Source organism: Tenrec ecaudatus, chromosome X (assembly GCF_050624435.1).
Source record: "Tenrec ecaudatus isolate mTenEca1 chromosome X, mTenEca1.hap1, whole genome shotgun sequence".
NCBI classification, from domain to species: domain Eukaryota; kingdom Metazoa; phylum Chordata; class Mammalia; order Afrosoricida; family Tenrecidae; genus Tenrec; species Tenrec ecaudatus.
In genome coordinates, this window is record NC_134548.1 from 111,105,561 (window position 1) to 111,125,372 (window position 19,812).

General features: G+C 42.4%; 1 non-coding gene across 1 annotated transcript; it reads left to right on the top strand.

Annotated features, from left to right (window-relative positions):
• The first annotated feature begins 218 nt into the window (after positions 1 to 218).
• On the top strand, positions 219 to 382 carry LOC142435472 (U1 spliceosomal RNA). The gene has a single exon (XR_012781522.1). It is a non-coding gene; the product is annotated as a U1 spliceosomal RNA (small nuclear RNA).
• Positions 383 to 19,812: the final 19,430 nt, after the last annotated feature.

Consider the following 19,812-nt stretch of genomic DNA (forward strand, 5'->3'; position numbering starts at 1 on the left):
AGTACCCCACAAGAATTGAGAACTACAGAACAATATGTCTGATGAACATTGATGCAAAAGTCCTTAACAAAATACTGGCGAACATAATACAAAAGTATATAAAACAAATAATTCACCATGACCAAGTGGGATTCATACCAAGGCTGCAAGGATGGTTCAGCATATGAAAGCCCATTAGCATCATTTGCCACATTGACATGAAAATCTGTAAGACCCTTATACTTACCTGGCAGGGGAGATACCATGATCACGAAGGTGGTTTTCCCAGGGCAAGGCTTATCCATTGCACTCCGGGTGTGCTGACCCCTGCGATTTCCCCAAATGTGGAAAACTGGACAGCATAATTTGTGGTAGTGGGGGACTGCATTTGCGCTGTCCCCTGGGGACAAAAAAGAAAATCTATAACAACCAAAAAGAAAGAAGAAAAATAAAAATTGTAAGAACCACATGATAATAAACAGAGATACAGAAAAAGTATTCGACAATATCCAACACGTAAAATACGTGAGAAGATAGGAATAGAAGGAAAAATTCTTCAGACAATACAAGCTATACATGAAAAACCAACAGCCAATGTGGTAGTCAGTGGAGAAAAGAATAACAATCCCACTGAAAAAGGGGACCAGAGACGGATGCCCCTTGACCCCACTCTTATTTAAGATCACACTGGAGGTTTTAGCTAACAACATAGGGCAATGAAAATACATCAAAGTATTCGTCTGAGGAAGTAAGAGGTGAAACTATCGTTATTTGCAGGTGATAGGATTTTATTTATGGAAAATCCAAAAATCTCCACAAGGGAAGTACTGGAAGCAATAGAGGAGTTCTCCAGTGGCAGGATACAAGCTCAACAAACATAAGTCCATCGGACTGCCACACACATCGGATAAGACCACAGAAGAGGAGATCAAAAAGGTGGTACCCTTCACAATAGCCAATTACAAATGGAAATATCTAGGGATATACCTGACTAAAAGAACAAAAGATCCATATGAGGAAAACTACAGAACACTATTATAAGAAACCAAGAATGACCTCAAAAAAATGGAAGAATACCCTATGCTTATGGATTGGAAGACTCAATATAATAAAGTTGGGAGTTCTGCCCAAGGCACTATATAAATTTATTGCAATCCCAATACAATTACCCTCATCCTTCAAAGAAATGGAAAAACTGATTCCCAACATTATATGGAGGAGGAGGAAGCCCAGAATTAGCAGGGAACTTCTCAAGAAGAGGGACATAGTGGGATTGCTTGCTTCACCTGAATTTAGTACATATTACACAGTCACAGTGGTCAAAACCGCATGGTATTGGTATAGTGATAGATACTCAGACCAATGGAAAAGAACTGAAAACCCAGAAATAAAATAATCACCATACAGCCAACTGATCTTTGATAAGGGCCCCACAAATATCCAGTGGGAAGCAGGAGCCCTCTTTAACAAGTGGTGCTGGAAAAAAATGGATATATACATGCAGAAAAATCAAGCAAGACCCTTAACTCACTCCATGCATAAGAATAAAATCAAGGTGAATCACAAAGCTTGTAGTAAAATCCCAAACTACTAGTGCCATCAATGAGGGAATTGGGACCAATTTGAGAACTTTGGCTCAGGGAATGCATAGACTATCAGAGATAGGGAAGGACACAAGCACAGCAGAGGCACACATTGACAAATGGGATATACTGAAGATAAAACACCTGTATGCATCGAAAGAATTCACCAAGAGATTAATAAGAGAGTTCGCAGTTTGGGAAAACATCTTTAGCAATGAAACATCAGACAAAGGGCTTATTACTAAAATCTACAATAGTCTGCTAGCTTCCAAAAAGCCTAATTGCCCACTGAGGAGGTGGTCAAGGATTTGAACACAAGTTTCACAGGGGCAGAATTCAGAATGGCCAATAAAAATATGAGAAAATGTTCCTGATATTTATCCATAAGAAAAATGTAAATTAAAATAACCATGAGGTACCACCTAACATCCTCAAAGATAGCTCAATTAAAAAAATAAAAAATCAGCAACAGTTGGAAGGGCTTTGGGGAGACAGGAACTCTCATTCACTGCTGGTGGACCGCTAAGTATGTACAGCCACCATGGAAATCGATCTGGCAATATCTAAAACAAATGGAAATTGAGCTACCATATGACCCAGTAATCCCCCTACTGGGCATATACCCAGAAAAAGCAAGAAACAAACCACGGTCAGATATCTGTGCTCCAATGTTCATCGCGGCACAGTTCACAATTGCAAGGAGTTGGAAACATCCCAAATTTCCATCAATTGACTAGTGGATTAAAAAACTGGTACATACATACATTGGAGTACTATACATCGCTAAAAAGTAGTGATGAATGTATGAAGCACAGCGCCACATGGGAAGAACTGGAGGAAATCATGCTAAGCGAAGTAAGCCAAGCACAAAAGTACAAGTACAACATGAGTCATTGAGGTTAGCTTAAAAAATGCAAAAGGGGCATAGGGAAAAAGCTACTCTATACAAAACATTCGTAGGGTGAGGACCAGGTAGTATGGGAGGGGCCAGACCAAATCCAGGGATACACATGGTAGCCAACTAAAAAGAGGGGGGGGGGGAAGAAAAAAAAAAGAAATGGGTAGAAGTGACTCAGGTCACTAACCCTCCCATGGGGAGGGTGTTGTTTATATCTCCATAGGGAAAGAGGGACCAGACTTGAACCCAGTAATCGAAGTTGTGAATGCAACATGCCGGCATGGAGTAGGGAACCAGTGGAGAGATCTGAGGGACCAGCCCCAATCCCAACTACGTGGAAAACTGCCCCTCCCCCAGAAGAATTTATTTCAGAGGACAGCACTGAATCTGCAGCTCAGGGAGAAGGACATGTCTGATCAGAACACATGTGAGCAAATGAATGGGGAGGAAGAGAAAGTGGAGCATATCCTGGCCCACCAAGGCTTTAGGACGATATTCCCATCCACAGCAGCCAATTCACAGAGAAGATCATATGGGTGGTCCCACTATGAGAAACTACATCCCTCACTGACCCATAATCCTACAGGGGACAACACTGGAGATACAGCGTGGGATTTGCGCCCTGTCTGATCCCACCACATCGAGGCAAAACTATAAGGATGTGCTACAGAATGGCAATGGGAACAGGGCAACGAAGTCCCCAGGGAATACCAGAAATAGACTTTGGGGCCAGAGATTGGTGGCCTATCAGACTGGACCGGAAAGCATTCCTAAAGGCCAACAAACATTGCTTGAACTAAGTACAAGTTTTCTTTCTTGTGTTTTTATTTGTCATTGACTTGTTGTTCTGTTTTCTTTTGTTGCTTGATTTTGGTCTGTCTTGTTTTTGTACATGTTATTATCTCCACAGGTCTGTCTAAATGAACAATCTGGAGGAGAAAACATGGGACTGACAGTTCCAGGGGGACATATGAGAGGGTGAAGTAGGGGGAAAGCAAGTGGTGTTAGCAAACTCAGGGACAAGAGAACAACAAGTGATCCAAATCGGTGGTGAGGAGGGTGTAGGAGGCCTGATAGGACGTGACCAAGAGTAATGTAACCAGGAAGAATTATTGAAACCCAAATGAAGACTGAGCATAAAAGTGGGGCAAGAGGAAAGTAAAAGGAACTAGAGGAAAGCACTAGGGGGGCAATGGGTATTTATAGAGGTCTAAATAAAGGCATGTACATATGTAAATATATTTATATATGAGGATGGGGAAATAGATATATATGCATATATGTATAGGTTCAGTAGTAAGGAAGAAGATGGACATTGGGCCTCCAATAAAGTACTTACTGAGTGCAAGTATACTTTGTTCTATTAAACTGGCATTCCATGTTGCTCACCTTCCCGACACAATTGCTGAAGACAATGCGGGTGAATAAGCAAATGTGATGAAGAAAGCTGATGGCGCCCGGCAATCAAAATATATAGTGTCTGTTGTCTTAAAGGCTTGAAGATAAACAAACAGCTATCTAGCTGAGAAGCAACAAATCCCACACGGAAGAAGCACACTAGCCTGTGTAATTACAAGTTGTTGAAGGGATCAGGTATCAGGCATCAAGGATCAAAAAATCAAATCATTGTGAATGAGGGACAGTGTCGAGTGGGAACCCAAAGTCCATCTGTAGGCAAGTGGACATCCCCTTATGGAAGGGTCATAGGGAGGAGGTGAGCCAGTCAGGCTTCAGTGTAGCAACTATGAAATATACAACTTTCCTCTAGTTCTTAATTGCTTCTTGCGTTCCCCCCACCCACCCCCACTATCATGATCCCAATTCTACTTAACAAATCTGGTTAGACCAGAGGATGTCCACTAGGAAAGATGGTCCCTTCAGGACCAGTGTCGGCAGTGCCGATGCTGGGAGGGTGGAGGGAGGGTGGGGTGGAAAGGGAGACCAATTACAGGGATCTCCATATAACCTCCACCCTGGGGGACAGATAACAGAAATGTGGGTGACGGGAAACATCGAACAGTGTAAGATATGACAACATAATGATTTATAAATTATCAAGGGTTCATGAGGGAGGAGGCCGCTGGGAGAGGGGGGAAATGAGCTAATGCCAGGTGGGGCTTAAGTGGAGAGCAAATGTTTGTGAATGATGAGGGCAACACATGTACAAATGTGCTTGACACAATTGATATATGTATGGATTATGATAAGAGTTGTATGTGCACCTAATAAAATGATTAAAAAAGAGTTCTAATGTTTCTAATCCCTCTCCAATATTTGCTGCCCTATCTCTTTGTGGGCACTGGAGTATTTTTGTGGGCATAAGGTACTATTTCACCATTGTTTTGATTTGTATCTCCCAGGTGGTTAGTAATTAAGAGCATTTCCTCGTGTGTTTGTCAATTATTTGTGTTATCACTTGTGGATTGTCTATTCATGTCATTTGACCACCTTGTAATTGGATTATTTGGTTTTCTTCATATTGAGGTATTGCAGAATTTCATATATTATAGTTATTAGTCCCTTGTCTGTTGTTTTATTTTTAATGCTTTTTCCCTAATCCATGATTTGACTCTTTTAATGTACATAAATGATTATTTTTAATAGATCCCAGTCATGTAATCTGTCTCCCAATATGTGGGCTTCCTTTATTATATTTAGCAGTCTATGTATGGCCTGTTAGTTTGTCCTAATTTTCTCATTTATGGGAGTTTACAGTTAGATCTCTAATCCATCTTCTGTTCATGTTTGTGCATGATATGTTGAGATATGGGTATTGTTTCATTGTTCTGCAAGTGGAGATCCAACTTTTCCAGCACCATTTTTTGAAGAGGTTGCCCCTTTTTAATGTAATATTTTGGGGTTCTTTGTAAAAAAATCAGTTGCCTTTTGGTGGATGGATGAGTTTCTGGGTTTTCTAACCTGTTTCATTGGTCTATATATCTATCACTGCACCAGTCCCAGGCTGTTTTAACTACTGAGACTGTGTAGTTTGTTTAAAGATCAGAGAGTATATGCAAGGTCTCCCACTTCTTTTCATCTTTTTGAAAAGTTCTTTGCTTATCCTTGACCTCACAGCTATTCATATGAAGATTATAATTTATTTTTCAATTTCTTTAGTGAATGAAGTTGTGATTTGGATCTGATTGCTTTGTGTTTTTACATTGCTTTTGGTATTATTGGCATTTTCACAATATTAAGTCTTCCTAAGTATGAACACAGGATATTCTTCCATTTGTTTAGACCTGCTTTGATATCAGAGTTTAAGTATTTGGATTTCCCTCTTTATAAAATCATCTGCAAATAGTCGTTTCAATATTCTTCATCACCATCATAATTAAAATACATCCATTCTTCTGTTGTTTTCCTTATTTATTGATTTCCTAGTTTTCATATGCATATGAGGTGATTGAAAATATGACTTGGAAAAAACAAAATATCATCACTTGGGTTAGGCACACCATAGTACTTAAATTGATGCCTTAACTCTTAAACACTTTGAAGCAATCTTTTGGAATACCTTTGCACAGTGCAACACATCCTTGGAATTCTTAACTGCTGCTTACATGAGCATTGACTGTGGATCCCAATGAAATGAAATTCTTGAAAACCTCAATTTTTTTCTTTATTTATCATGATGCGTTGTCAGTCTACTAGTAAGGATTTTTGTTTTATTTATATTTAGCTGCAATCCATGCTGAAGACTACAGTATATTCATCAGTAAGTGCTTCAGTTCCTTCTTGCTTAGAGCAAGCAAGGCTATGTCTTCTATATATTACAAGCTGTTAATGAGCCTCCCTTCAATTCTAATGTTCTTTTTCTTCCTAAAATCCACTTTCTCATATCATTTTATCAATATACAGACTGAATGAGCATGATGAAAGGACTCAGATTTGACACAAATCTTTTCTGAATTTAAACCATGCTACTGCATATTCTGCCCATGTTCTGTTTCAGTGACTACCTCTTGTTCTGTGTACAAGTTCTGCTAGAGCACAACAAACTGTTCAGATTTTCTCATTCTTCTCAAGGTTACCCTTAGCTTATTACCCATAGCAAATGCCTTCACACAATAAAACACAAATAAACATCTTTTTGATAGTCCCTGCTTTCTGCTATGATCCATCCTTCATTGGTAATAATATCCCACATCACACTTCTGCTTCTAAGTCCAGTTTGAATTTCTGCTCTCTGCCCGTCAAAGTAATGCTGCAACTATTGTTGAGTTATCTTCCAGTTTTTACTTGCATGGGATAGTAATGATATTGTTTCATAGAATTGTGGGTTTCTTTTCTCTGGAATGGGCACAAATATGCATCTCTTCTATTCTTAGCCAGTTAATTTTCTTTCAAAATTTCTTAGCATAAACTTGTGAATACTTCCAGTGCTGCATCAGTTTGTTGAAACTTTTCCATTGATATTCTGGCAATTCCTATGGTTTATACCTTAGCTAATACCTCCAGTGCAGCTTAGAGTTCTTAGAAAACTAGTGGTTCTTGATCATCATATGCTCCCTCTTGAAATAGTTGAATGTCAACCAATTATCATTGGTCCAGTAACTTAGTATCCTTCCACCTTCCTTTGATGCTTCCTGGATCGTTCAATATTTTCCCCATAGAATCCTTCACCATTGAAACTCGAGGATTTTCTTTTTCTTCAGTTCTTTCAGAAAGATATATATGCACAGATAACATTTTCTCCTTTGTTCACATAAATGTAAGAAATAAATTACTGCTAAAGAACAAAAATTTAAATGACAGAATTTTAAACAACATTGCCTGATCAACTATTGAAAATGCCTGGTGCAATATAGGTCCTTGAAACACATTAGAAATCTTAAACAGAGACTTCCAGGAAGATGGCAGTGGAGTAACACATACCAAAGGGACTCCGCAGAATTCAGCCCAGGAGAGTTGCTTAGAGGGAAATTCAACACTGATGGAATGAAGGAGGAGTATAATAAAGATAAGCAGGCACAGACCCACGGGGTTTTGAGGGCTGGAGGCTTTTGGCTTACCTCAGTGGAAATACAGGAGCTTAGGGAGGAGGTAATGAAAACCTAGAATCGACTGGAGGAAGCAGAGAACTGCATCAGTGACTTGGAGGACAGCCAAGCAGACTTTAACAAATGCGAACAAAAATCTAATAAGATCATCAGAGAAGCTGAAGAAAACCTAAGAGCTATGTCTGACGCTATGAAGCAGAACAGCGTTAGAATTATTAGGAGGAAGACACAACAAAGAAGTCATCTGCAACAATAGTGAGAGAATTCTTGGAGGAAAACTTCCCCAGCTTAATGAATGAAAACCAAGCAACCATTCAGGAGGCTGAAATACCACCAGCTAGACTGGATCCCAAGAAGAAGTCACCAAGGCACATAATAGTTAAATTGTCCAACTCTGAGGAAAAGGAGAAAATCATGAGAGCAGCTAGGGAAAAACAAGCAATCACATATGATGGTTCCCAAATAAGAACACGCTCAGACCTATCAGCAGAAACTGTGAAGAAGAGGAGAGAGTGGAGTAACATATTCCAAAACAATGCAAACCCAAGAACACTCTACTCAGCTAAATTATTGATCAAAATAGATGGAGAAATAAGAGTCTTCCCAGACAAGGAAAAACTCAAAGAATATGGTAAAAGAAACCCAGCCCTACAAAAGATCCTTGCCGACACAGTATGGGCAGAAGAACAACACTCATCAAGCATAAATAAGAGACCACCACACAGAACAACCTCACCCATAGGGCAAAAAAGAGAAAACAGACCTCAAGATATCAGTGACTTAAAGATGGAAAGAATTCAAAGGCTGCTGATGTAAGCTTTTAAAAAAATGCAGAAGGGGCATAGGAAAAAAGCTACGGTATACAAACATCCCTGGGGAGAGGACCAGGTAATATGGCAAGGTCCAGATAAAATACAGGGATACACATGGTAGACAACTAAAAAGGAGGTGGGGAAAGGAAAAAAACAATAATAATGAAAAAGGGTAGCGATGGCTCAGGGCACTAACCCACCTAAGGGGAGGATATTGTTAATGTCTCCACAGGGAAAGAGGGACCAGACTTAAACCTGGTGCTCCAAGATGTGAATGCAACATGCCGGCATGGAGTAGGGAACCAGTGGAGAGGTCTGGGGGACTGGCTACAACACCAACCACTAAGTGGACACCTGCCCCTCCCCTCAGAAGAATTTATTTCAAAGGACGACACTTAATCTACAGCTCCAGAAGAGGGACATATCTGATTGTAACACACAGGAGCAGATGAAGGGGGAGGAGGAGAGAGTGGAGCACATCATGGCCCACCAGGCCGTGAGGTCGATGTTCCCAATTAGGCAGCCTGTCAACAGAGAGGACCATATTCCCGGTCCCAATATGAGACATGACGCCCCTCACTGACCGATAGCCCTGTAGAGGACAACACCAGAGACACATTGTGGGAATTTCACCCGATAGGATCCCGCCACACCGAGGCAAAACATTAAGGGGGTGCAACAGAACAGCAAGGGAATGGAGCAGCGGGGTCCCCAGGGAATGCTGAAAGTGGACTTTGGGGCCACGGCGTGATGCCCCAACAGATTGGACTGGAAAACACTACTAAAGGACAACAAATGATCCTTGAACTAGCTACAAGCTTTTTTTCTTGTGTTTTTTTTTTGGTCATTTGTTATTTTGTTGTATATTGTTGCTTGGTTTTGCTCTGTTTTGTTTTTGTGCATGTTATTGTCTCCACAGGTCTGTCTAAATAAGATTGGCTGGATGAACAATTGGAGGAGAAAACAATGGGACCAACAGTTCCGCAGGGACATGCAGAGGGGGAGGGGGAGTGATAGGTAGTGGTGTTAATAAACCCAGGGACAAGGGTAAAACAAGTGATCCAAATTGGAGGTGAGGAGGGAGTGGGAGGCCTGGTTGGGCATGATCAAGGATAATGTAACTAAGAGGAATTGCGAAAACCCTAGTGGGGACTGAGCATGATAGTGGGACAGGAGGGAAGTCAAAGGAAATAGAGGAAAGAGCTGGGAGGCAAAGGGCATTTATAGAAGTTTAGATAAAGACATGTACATATGCAAATATATTTATACAGGGGGTTAGGGAAATAGCTCTATGTGCATATATTTATAGGTATAGTATTAAGGTAACCGAAGGACATTGGGCCTCCACTCAAGTACTCCTACAATGCAAGAATACTTTAAAAAAAATTAAATTGGCATTCTATGATGCTCACCTTCCCGACACAACCACTGAAGACAAAGAGGGTGAACAACCAAATATGGTGAAGAATGATGATGCCCAGCTATGAAAAGATATAGCGTCTGGGGTCTTAAAGGCTTGAAGGTAAACAAGCGGCCATTTGTCTCAGAAGCAACAAAGCCCACATGGAAGAAGCACACCAGCCTGTGTGACCACAAGGTGCTGAAGAGATCAGTTATCAGGCATCAAAGAGAAAAAAAAATCTTATTATTGTGTGCTCACCTCCATGATACAATTGCTGAAGACAAATGGGTGCATAAGCAAATGTGGCAAAGAAAGGTAATGGTGCCCGGCTATCAAAAAAATATAGTGTCTGTAATCTTAAAGGCTTGAAGGTAAACAAACAGCCATCTAGCTCAGAAGCAACAAAGCCCACATGGAAGAAGCACACCAGCCTGTGCGATCATGAGGTGTGGAAGGGATCAGGTATAAGGCATCATCAGAACAAAATAATCTTACCATAGTGAATGAGTGGGGGGGAGTGCGGAGTGGAGACCCAAAGCCCATTTGTAGGCCACTGGAGACGAACCAGTCATGTATGATGTAGCAATGATGAAAAATATAACTTTCTTTTAGTTCCTAACTGCTTCCTCCCTTTCTCCCCCCCACAACCATAATCTGAATTCTCCCTTGCAAGCCTGGCTAGACCAGAAGATGTACCCTGGGACAGATAGGAACTGGAAACACAGGGAATCCAGGGCCGATGATCCCTTCAGGATCAGTGGTGTGAGTGGTGATACTGGGAGCGTAGAGGGAGGGTGGGTTGGAAAGGAGAACCCAAATACAAGGATCTACATGTGACCTCCCTGGGGGACAGACAACAGAAAAGTGGGTGAATGGTGATGTCAGACAGCGCAAGATATGACAAAATAATTTACATATTATCAAGGGTTCATGAGGGAGCGGGAAGTGAGGAGAGAGGGGGGAAATGAGGACGTGATGCCAGGGGCTTGGGTGAAGATTGGATGTTTTGAAATGATGAGGGCAATGAATGTACAAATGTGCTTTGCACAATTAAAGTATGTATGGATTTTGATGAGTTGTATGAGCCCCTATCAGAACTATTAAAAAAAAATAATGTGGCTGGAACTGCTTCTCTTTGGTGAGGCATATGATGTTAGCTGGCATTGATGAGTTCACAAGCCTTACATGTCCGTGGCCTTTCTGTTCCCCACCCCTCCAATCTAGAGTCATGTTGTGATAGTGGTGTGCCCTTGAGTTCATGTCAACTCACAGTGACCCTATTTATATATGCAGTGTAAATCGGCCCCAGAGGGTTTCCTAGGCTATAATCTTTACAAGAGCATATTGCCAGGTTATCAGTTATTTTCTCCTTGGGGCACTTGAACCACTGACCTTTCAGTCAATCAGCCAAATGCTTATCCATTGCACCACCAGAGCGCCTTTCTACCACTGTAGGGTTTCTCATGTCGAAGGAGGAATTCTTACTCTCTGCAAGGAGTCCTGGTAGCGCAGAACTCCTGGCACAACGATATGTGGCCCATTAGATTTCAGCCCCATCTTGCTTTCTCTGTCATACAGCAGAGATGACTGACCGAATCGAAATGGCAAAACTCTCAGAACAGTTGGGAATGCAAGACTTTGGTGGTGGGGGTGGGGGTGGAGTACACACACATTTTTTAGATATTAGACGAGATAAATGTCCAGGGTTGTAGGATAAGTTAGCTAAGGCGTTTGAAGGCGCAAAGAGAAGTTCCTCACACCATTAAAAAATTTATTTTATTGGGTGCTCATACAACTCATCACAATCCATACATATATCCATAGTATCAAATACATCTGTACATATGTTATCATCATCTTTTTTGTTTTGTTACTGCAACATGTTCATTTTTCAGTTTATGTTTTTTAAGGTACACTGTGTTGTTTCTTTGCCTCATGCGTGGGATGCCAATTAAACATAGAACCTAATTGGTACAGTAGTTATCTGATGTGCATTTTCTTGCTTTTCTTTTGTTTTATTTTTAATCATTTTACTGGGGACTCATACAGTTCTTATCACAATCCGTATATGCATTCATTGTGTCAAGCACATTTGTACATATGTTGTCGTCATCATTTTCAAAACATTTTCTTTTGTACTTAACCCCTTGGTATCAGCTCCTCATTTTGTCCTCTCCCTCCTCCAACCTCTCTCCCTTATGAACCCTTGATAGTTTATAAATTATATATTTTTTATGTCATACACTGACTGATGTCTCTTCACTGACTTTTTTGTTGTCTGTCCCCCTTGGGGGAGTGTTATATGTAGATCCTTGTGATCGGTTCCCCTTTCTCCCCCACCTTCCCCTTCCCCTCCTGGTATCACTACTCTCATTATCTGTCCTGAGGGGTTTATCTGTCCTAGATTCCCTGTGTTTCCAGTACTTATCTGTACCAGTGTTCATCCTCTGGTCTAGCCATATTTTAAAGTAGAATTGGGATCATGATAGTGGGGGAGTGGGGGAGGAAGCATTAAAGAACTAGAGAAAAATTGTATGTTTCGTTGGTGCTAGACTGTCCCCTGACTGGCTTCTCTCCTCCCCATGATGCTTCTGTAAGGGTATGTCCAGTTGCCTACAGATGTGCTTTGGGTCTCCACACTGCACTCCTCCTCATTCACAGTAATATGATTTTTCTTTGATGCCTGATACCTGATCCCTTTGACACCTCATGATCACACAGGCTGGTGTGCTTCTTCCATATGGGCTTTGTTACTTCTCAGCTAAATGACTGATTGTTTATCTTCAAGCCTTTAAGACACCAGACACTACATCTTTTGATAGCCGGGCACCAACAGCTTTCTTCACCATGTTTGCTTATACACACATTTGCCTTCAGCAATCCTGTTGGGAAGGTGAGTGTCATGGAATGTCAGTTTAAAAGAACAAAGTCTTCTTGCATTGAGGAAGTAATTGAGTAGAGTCCCAATGTCCATCTGCTACCTTAATAACAAACCTATCAATATATGCACCTAGATAGATTTCCCCATCGTCATATATAGATATATTTATATAGGTACATGCCTACATTTAGACCTATATACATGTCTTTTGTCTCCTAGTTCTTTGCTCTATTTACTTTTACTTTCTGTCATCATCTATTTCAAAACGTTTTCTTTCTACTTGAGTTCCTGGCACCAGCTCTTCATTCCCCCCCCCCCCCATCCTCCTTTCCCCATGTGCTCTCCATAATTTATAAATTATTTTTTTTCATGTCTTACACCAACCACTGTCTCATTTGACCCACTTCTCTGTCTTTCACCCTGGGAGGAGGGGCACACATCGATCATTGTGATCAATATCCCTTACCCCCCACCCAACCTTTCCCTCCTAGTATCACTGCTACCCTTATTGGTCCTGAGGGGTTTATCTGTTCTGGATTCTCTATGTTTAGAGCTCTTATATATACCAGTATACATGTACTGGTCTAGCCAGATTTCTAAGATAGAATTGGTGTCATGGTAGTGGGAGGGGGGGCGGGAAAGAGAGGAAGCATTAAAGAATTATAGGAAAGTTGTGTGTTTCGTCGGTGTTTATACTGCACCCAGACTGGCTCTTCTCTTTCATGTGGCTGTTCTGAGAGGGGGTGTCCAATTTACTACTAATAGGCTTTGGGTCTCCACCCTGTCCTCCCCCTCATTTTCATTGATAATATTTTTGTTTGTTTGTTTGTGGTCTTTGATGCCTGTTACCTGATCCCATCCATACCTCATTGATGAAGGGTAATGTAGCCAAGAGGAATTATCAAAACCCCAATGAGGGCCAAACATGATAGTGGGACAGGAGAAAAGTAAATGAAATAGAGGAAATAACTGGGAGGCAAAGGATATTTATAGAGGTGTAAATATAGGCATGTATATATGTAAATACATTTATGTACAATGATTGGGGAATAGATCTATGTACACATGTTTATTTATAAAATATTATGGCAGCAGATGGACATTGGGCCTCCACTCCAGTGCTTCAATACAAGAACCCTTTTTTTCTACTAACATGGCACTCTTTGATGCTCACCTTCCCTGACACGATCGCTGAAGACAAAAAGGTTGCATAAGCAAATGTGCTGAAGAAAGCTGATGGTGCCTGGAACACTATTTCTTTTTACCAGACATATTTTCATGTTTAGGGTGTTTTGCCTTTTAGGTTGTAAAAGAGGACCCCTCACTTTCCTAGAAATAGAAGTACTCATTTTTTGTGGGTATATTTGAAAGTAAAGGCAAAATAACGTAAAGCAATGAAACCCTAAAAAATGTAAACCATATTTACACTACCCATTGGGGAGGGGGTGATGCAGGTAGAGGAGGGGTAGTTATTGACTTTGTCTTTTCTGTATTTGGTAGGATTTTCTACACGATCCCAAATGAGCATGTATGACTCTTATTATAAAATAATACAGTCTAACTGATAAAGAACACAGAAGTGGGAGAAACGGTAGAAAGAACACCACTTTGAATGCTAGCCTGGAGAGGGTTAAATAAAACCTCCCTGAACCCCAGATTCCACACTTAAGGCTCACAGCACTTAACTCCTCACCTATAATGCTCTGGGAAACGTGTTGTGATCACCAGTGTCCAAGTGGGAGGTCTAAGCTGTTGTGTTAACTGTTCCCTTCAAGTTTCTAGGGGAGGGTTATAGTGGTATCCACTGCTTAAGTCTGCAGATGAGCTGTACACGAATTCTTTTTGCCTTAACCCCAGACTACATAAATCCAGCAGCCATCCCAGGAGAGTGCGATTGTCTAGGTACCCTGCAAACAAAGTATTTGTTTAAATGATCTTCATTGATTGTCAGTTATAATTGCTTGGTCATGTAAACCAGTGATCTCAAAATGTAATCTCCAGACCAGCATTATCATCTGTGATCTTGTGAGAAAGTCAAATGTTGGTCTCCATTTCACACCAGAAATTCTGGTGGGTGGGGCCCAATAACCTGTTAGTCATCTTCCCAATTTCGAACAGATTCAAGCTGAAATTTGAGCACCATACTCTACACAACATAATAATAATATGGTGAGTAAGAAGCACCTATTGATACAGGAGTAATCATACATGTATTTTATGTACCATTTCACATCCTTTCAACTATATGCATATATTGTCATTGGAAAATGAAATTTAAGTTGCTGATCATTGCCATCTGGTGACCAGATCTAGAATTGCAGCTAGGGCATCACGGGGGGAAAAAAACATCATACTGCCAAAGAGTCCATTTGACTCATAGTGACCCTGAAAGACAGAATAGAACAGCTCCTTTAGATTTCACAGGCTTTAACTCTTTAGGGAGTGGAAAGCCTCATCTTTCTCCAGCAGAGCTGGTGGATTTGAACTGCTGACCTTTCGGCTAGTAGCCCCAGGTGTCATCCAGTGCACCTCCTGGGGCTCCTGACTGGTTAAAATGAAGACTAGAAAGAGGGGAGGGAAAAAGGATGGGGTTTCTCTGAAATTCCCGCAGAATGCATTTTCTGAAGGGTTATATGGCAGAGGAAGCATGATGCGCTGGTGCAGGACATTTTCCATGGACATTAACACACCTGATGGGAAGTTTCCTTTGGCCCCTCTTTCAAATTGAACCAAGCTCAGTGTAGGAGTGCATGTGTTTGAGATGGTGGTTGAAGGATGATAATTTATGTTTAGGCTGGATCTGGACCAGGCAGCCCCTTCCTCTAGCCTCTCAGAATGACAAATGGCCTGCTGAACATTGCGGCCCCTGCTTCCAGCATTCCAAATGGCTTATCTCTCTGGGCAGGGTTCACCCAGCCCCAGAATTCCTGGTTAAAGCATGAAGTAAGTCTGCAAAAACAATATGATTTACTCACAGGCCCCATCCTGGCTTAAATCCTGCAGCTACAGCACTAAAAACTCCCTTCCCCTTATCAGTACATATGTCCTCAGCTCAAACCATATATCTATCACACCCACCTTTCTGCCAGGCGCGAATTCCTTCTTAACGTAGCTTCTTAGGTTATGGAATCTGTCCAGAAGTTCTTCCCTGCCTCAATACAAGCCTTTCTTTATTTTTCCTTCCTGACTGAGCCCTATCTCCTTTTTGTGCGTGCGTTTCTGTCTTTAATCTTGGTGCTGAAACTGGGGACCGGCACGAGGCCCCTCTGTGCCACCCTGGCCTCTCTCTGGCTGTTGCGCAGCCCTGTCCTCCGCTTCCATAGACCTCTGAAGCCTGTCTGAACAAGCAATTTCTGGTCAGTATCTCTCTGTGTATGCTCATTCTGTCTTGTTTGTCTTGTCTTTCCAGACATTAAGGACCTGCAAACTCATATGGGAACTTATGGTGCCTATTTTTTGGAGCACCGATGCAGGGAATTATTCTGCTACCCTAGTACTAAGAGAAACTGGAAATAACTGCCTTTCTCCGTGACTATAAGGTCAGTTTCTCATGTCAACCTTTTCTCTGTGTCTATCTTCTCTCTCATGTGGCCTCCAGCCCTTTGTCTCTGTATTTACTTCCTGGGATTCCTGCCCCTAATAGGACTGCTGGCACTGGGCCTGGCAGTCACTGCATCTTCTGACTGGACTAGGGCACAGAGGGTGAATCTGAGCTTTGTCTACCTGTTTGTGTATTTTGTGCTTGCAACTGTGCGGTGCCTACTCCCAGAACTAATCTAAGATTTTCTTACTTCCTCCTTTCCTCACCCTATACAAAGGCCTCTGACAGCCCTCCATTTTTACCAGCCACAAGGCCAGGCCCCTCCCTCTCCTTAGTTCCTCATGGTGTCTCTCACTGATCCAAGGTCCCTGTCTGTCGGGTAAAGCAGCAGGCCTACGCCAAGAAACCTTCCTGTTCCAGAGAGTCCAGACTCACCCCTGGGTCCCTAACTGACCAGAATGCCTCTCAGGGTTACTGAGTCACTTCCTGACTGGTGACAGGGACCAGGAGATGTCCTTCTCCTCTGCCTGCACCCCATGCAGTCTGAGACACCATGGGAAGTTCCCTGTGTATGCCTCGCAGGGAAAGATCATTGGGATGCTTGCTGGCCAATCTCCCCAAGCTGGGCCTAGCTCCAGACATTCGCCCTAAGCATCTAGTCTTTTTTTGTAACCACATATGGCCACAAAACCAATTGGACAATGGGTCATGCTGGCCAGAAAATGTTCTCTGCGACCTCGGCAGTTTTTGTCAGCAGACTAAAAAAATAGCCTGAGGTTCCATACATTCAGGCTCTCTTCTTTCTCTGCTCTTGTCCCTCTTTATGCATTTCCTGTAACACAGCCCATGTCCTCCTTTCTCAATCACTGGCGGTGGCTCCTGCTAAACTCCCGTTACTTCTGGCCACCACTCAATCTGATCTCACCCCTTCTGACTCGCTGGAAACATTGTCCTTCCCATCCGCCCATCCTTTACCCTATTCTTTACCATCTCCTGCAAACCCAGAACCTACTCAGGCCCCTCCTCAGCCTTCACAACCCCCTAACCCCCCTCAACCCTCACAGCTCCCTCAACCCCAATTTCCCCAGCCCTCTCCTACCCCTCAACCCAAACCTCCTCAACCTCTACCTCCCAGTCCTCACCTACCCCTCGACCCTCCCCCGTTGCTTCCCACACCTAGTCACATCACGTTTGCCCACTGCGTGAAGTGGCTGGGGCACAAGGCCCTGTCAGGGTCCATGCACCATTCTCCCTCACAAATCACTCTCAAATGACCCCATTACCTTTTATAATGACCCCATTACCTATATTAAAGAGTTTCAATACCTCACCCAAGCTTGTGACTTAACCTGGCATGACCTCCATATTGTCCTTACTTCTACTCTTACCCCTGATGAGCGAGAGTGGGTTTTTACAGCCGCCCAACAGCATGCAGACCAGGTCCATCTCACAGATGCCACCATTCCCGTAGGCCCCCAAGCAGTTTATAGAAAAGAGCCAGCTTGGACTTATCAGATAGACACCCAGGCTGGACAAGAAGGCAGAGCTAGCCGAAACCACATGATACAATGTTTGCTGGCTGGCTTACAAGGAATTTCTCACAAAACAGGAAATTTTGACAAGCTATGAGAAATTACCCAGCAGCCAAGTGAGAACCTGCAGTTTTTATTTCATGCCTGACTGAAGCCTTATCCCAGTACACCAGGTTGGACCCCACCTCTCCGGCAGGAGCTACTGTTTTAGTCACTCATTTTATAACTCAGTCAGCCACCGATATTAAAAAGAAACTTTAAAAAGCTGAGGAAGGCCCTCAGACCCCCATCCGTGACCTGGTAAACAAGGCATTTAAAGTTTTTGACAGCAGGGAGGAATAGGCTGAGGCAACGCTCAAATCCTGAGCCTACGAACAGGCTAATTGGCAAGCCCATGCTTTGGTTGCCACCCTGAGGCTGGCTGGAGGGAGGGGTCAGAAAGCATCAGGAAATAACAACTCTAACCATGCTTCTAACCATCAACCACCTTGCTTCAAATGTTGCCAGGAGGGTAATTAGGGCCACTGGAGAAACGACTGCCCCTCAGCGCTTAGCTGTACAGGGACAGTCCCTCCAAACCCCAAACCACTGTTATCTCTGCTGGGTCTGGCCGCCGATGACAATTGAAGATGCCTGGACCCAACCACCCCGGTGACCATCGCTAAGCCTTGGGTAACGATCAAGGTAGTGGGTAAACCAGTCTCCTTTTGGGTGGACATCAGAACAACCTTCTCAGTTCTCCCTTCCTTCTCAGGCCCCACCTCTCCTTCCCTGGTCATGGTTGTAGGTATAGATGGCAAGCCTTCAAAACCCCTAGTAACCTTTCCTTTGCTTCTAGATATAGAACACACACTTCTTGCTCACTCCTTTTAAATAATGCCCTCATGTCCTGCACCGTTACTAGGTAGAGATCTCCTTTCTAAGCTGGGAGTTAGTTTTCAGTGTAGCCATTTGCTACCCACTTCTCCCTCCACAACTTCCTTTTTGCTAACACTTTCCACCACTGAACCTCCATCCGCACCCTACTCCACCCCACTGCCACACTACATAAACTCGGAAGTGTGGAATACCTCTCGACCTGTCATTGTGAAACATCACCAACCTGTTTTTATTTGCCTAAAAGACCCCTCCACCTTCCCGTCCATCTTGTCACATGTGCACCTTTAGTCCCTCCCATTCCTATTCCGTGTACACCCTTATCTTATCCCCTTCCTGTGACATGTATGCCTATTGTACAGCCCCTTCCTGTGACGCAGGTGGTTACCTGTAATCAGGTATATATAAGCCAAGGTTCGAAATATACCGACTCTTGAGAATGATGAGGGCAATGAATGTACAAATGTGCTTCACACAATTGATGTATGTATGGATTGTGTTAAGAGTTATATGAGCCCCTAATAAAATGATTTTAAAAAGAAATATATTGACTCTCCTCCTCATCTCTCTGCGAACACCTGGCTGCTGAGATCATGGCCGCCCCAGAGGTGAGCATGCTACCATGAAATGTGTTGACTCTTTTATTTTATCTTCTCTCCTACCTCTTTTGTTTTCTATGACTTAACTGTGATCTTTATATATTATAGCCATATCGTTGTGCCTATGCACCCCCCTGTGTGGTTGTTAGAGGCTGGTTTACTCTAAGCACATATTTTGTTTGCAACAAACTCTTGCATGTATGAACTGGACGCCTAGTAACTGTATTTTTAAAATTACTCTAGTATTACTCATCAAACACTTGTCTGTCAGTTTGTAGCACCATGGTGGCTTGTGTGTTACTGTCATTCTGGAAGCTATATCACCAGTATTTTAAATGTCAGCAAAGTCATCAAAGGAGGACAGACTTCAGCTGAGCTTCCAAACAATGAACAGACTATGAAGATAGAATATACTCTCCACTTCTGATAACGTGGCTTAAAGGCACACTTCAAAATATATCTGAAGTAAAATGCTGTTTGTGATAGAATAATACCTATAGGTCTGGTAGTGCAGTGCATTGTGCCACAAATTAGAATTTGAACCCATTAGCAAATTCAAAGCAGAACAATTAGGCTTTCTATTTCCATACACTTTTACCGTGTATGTAAATAGAAGTTATACACATGAAGTTATACAACATCTAGTAAGGTCATTATGAGCCAGAATGACTAAATAGCAGTGAGTTTGGAATTTTTAACAATGAAG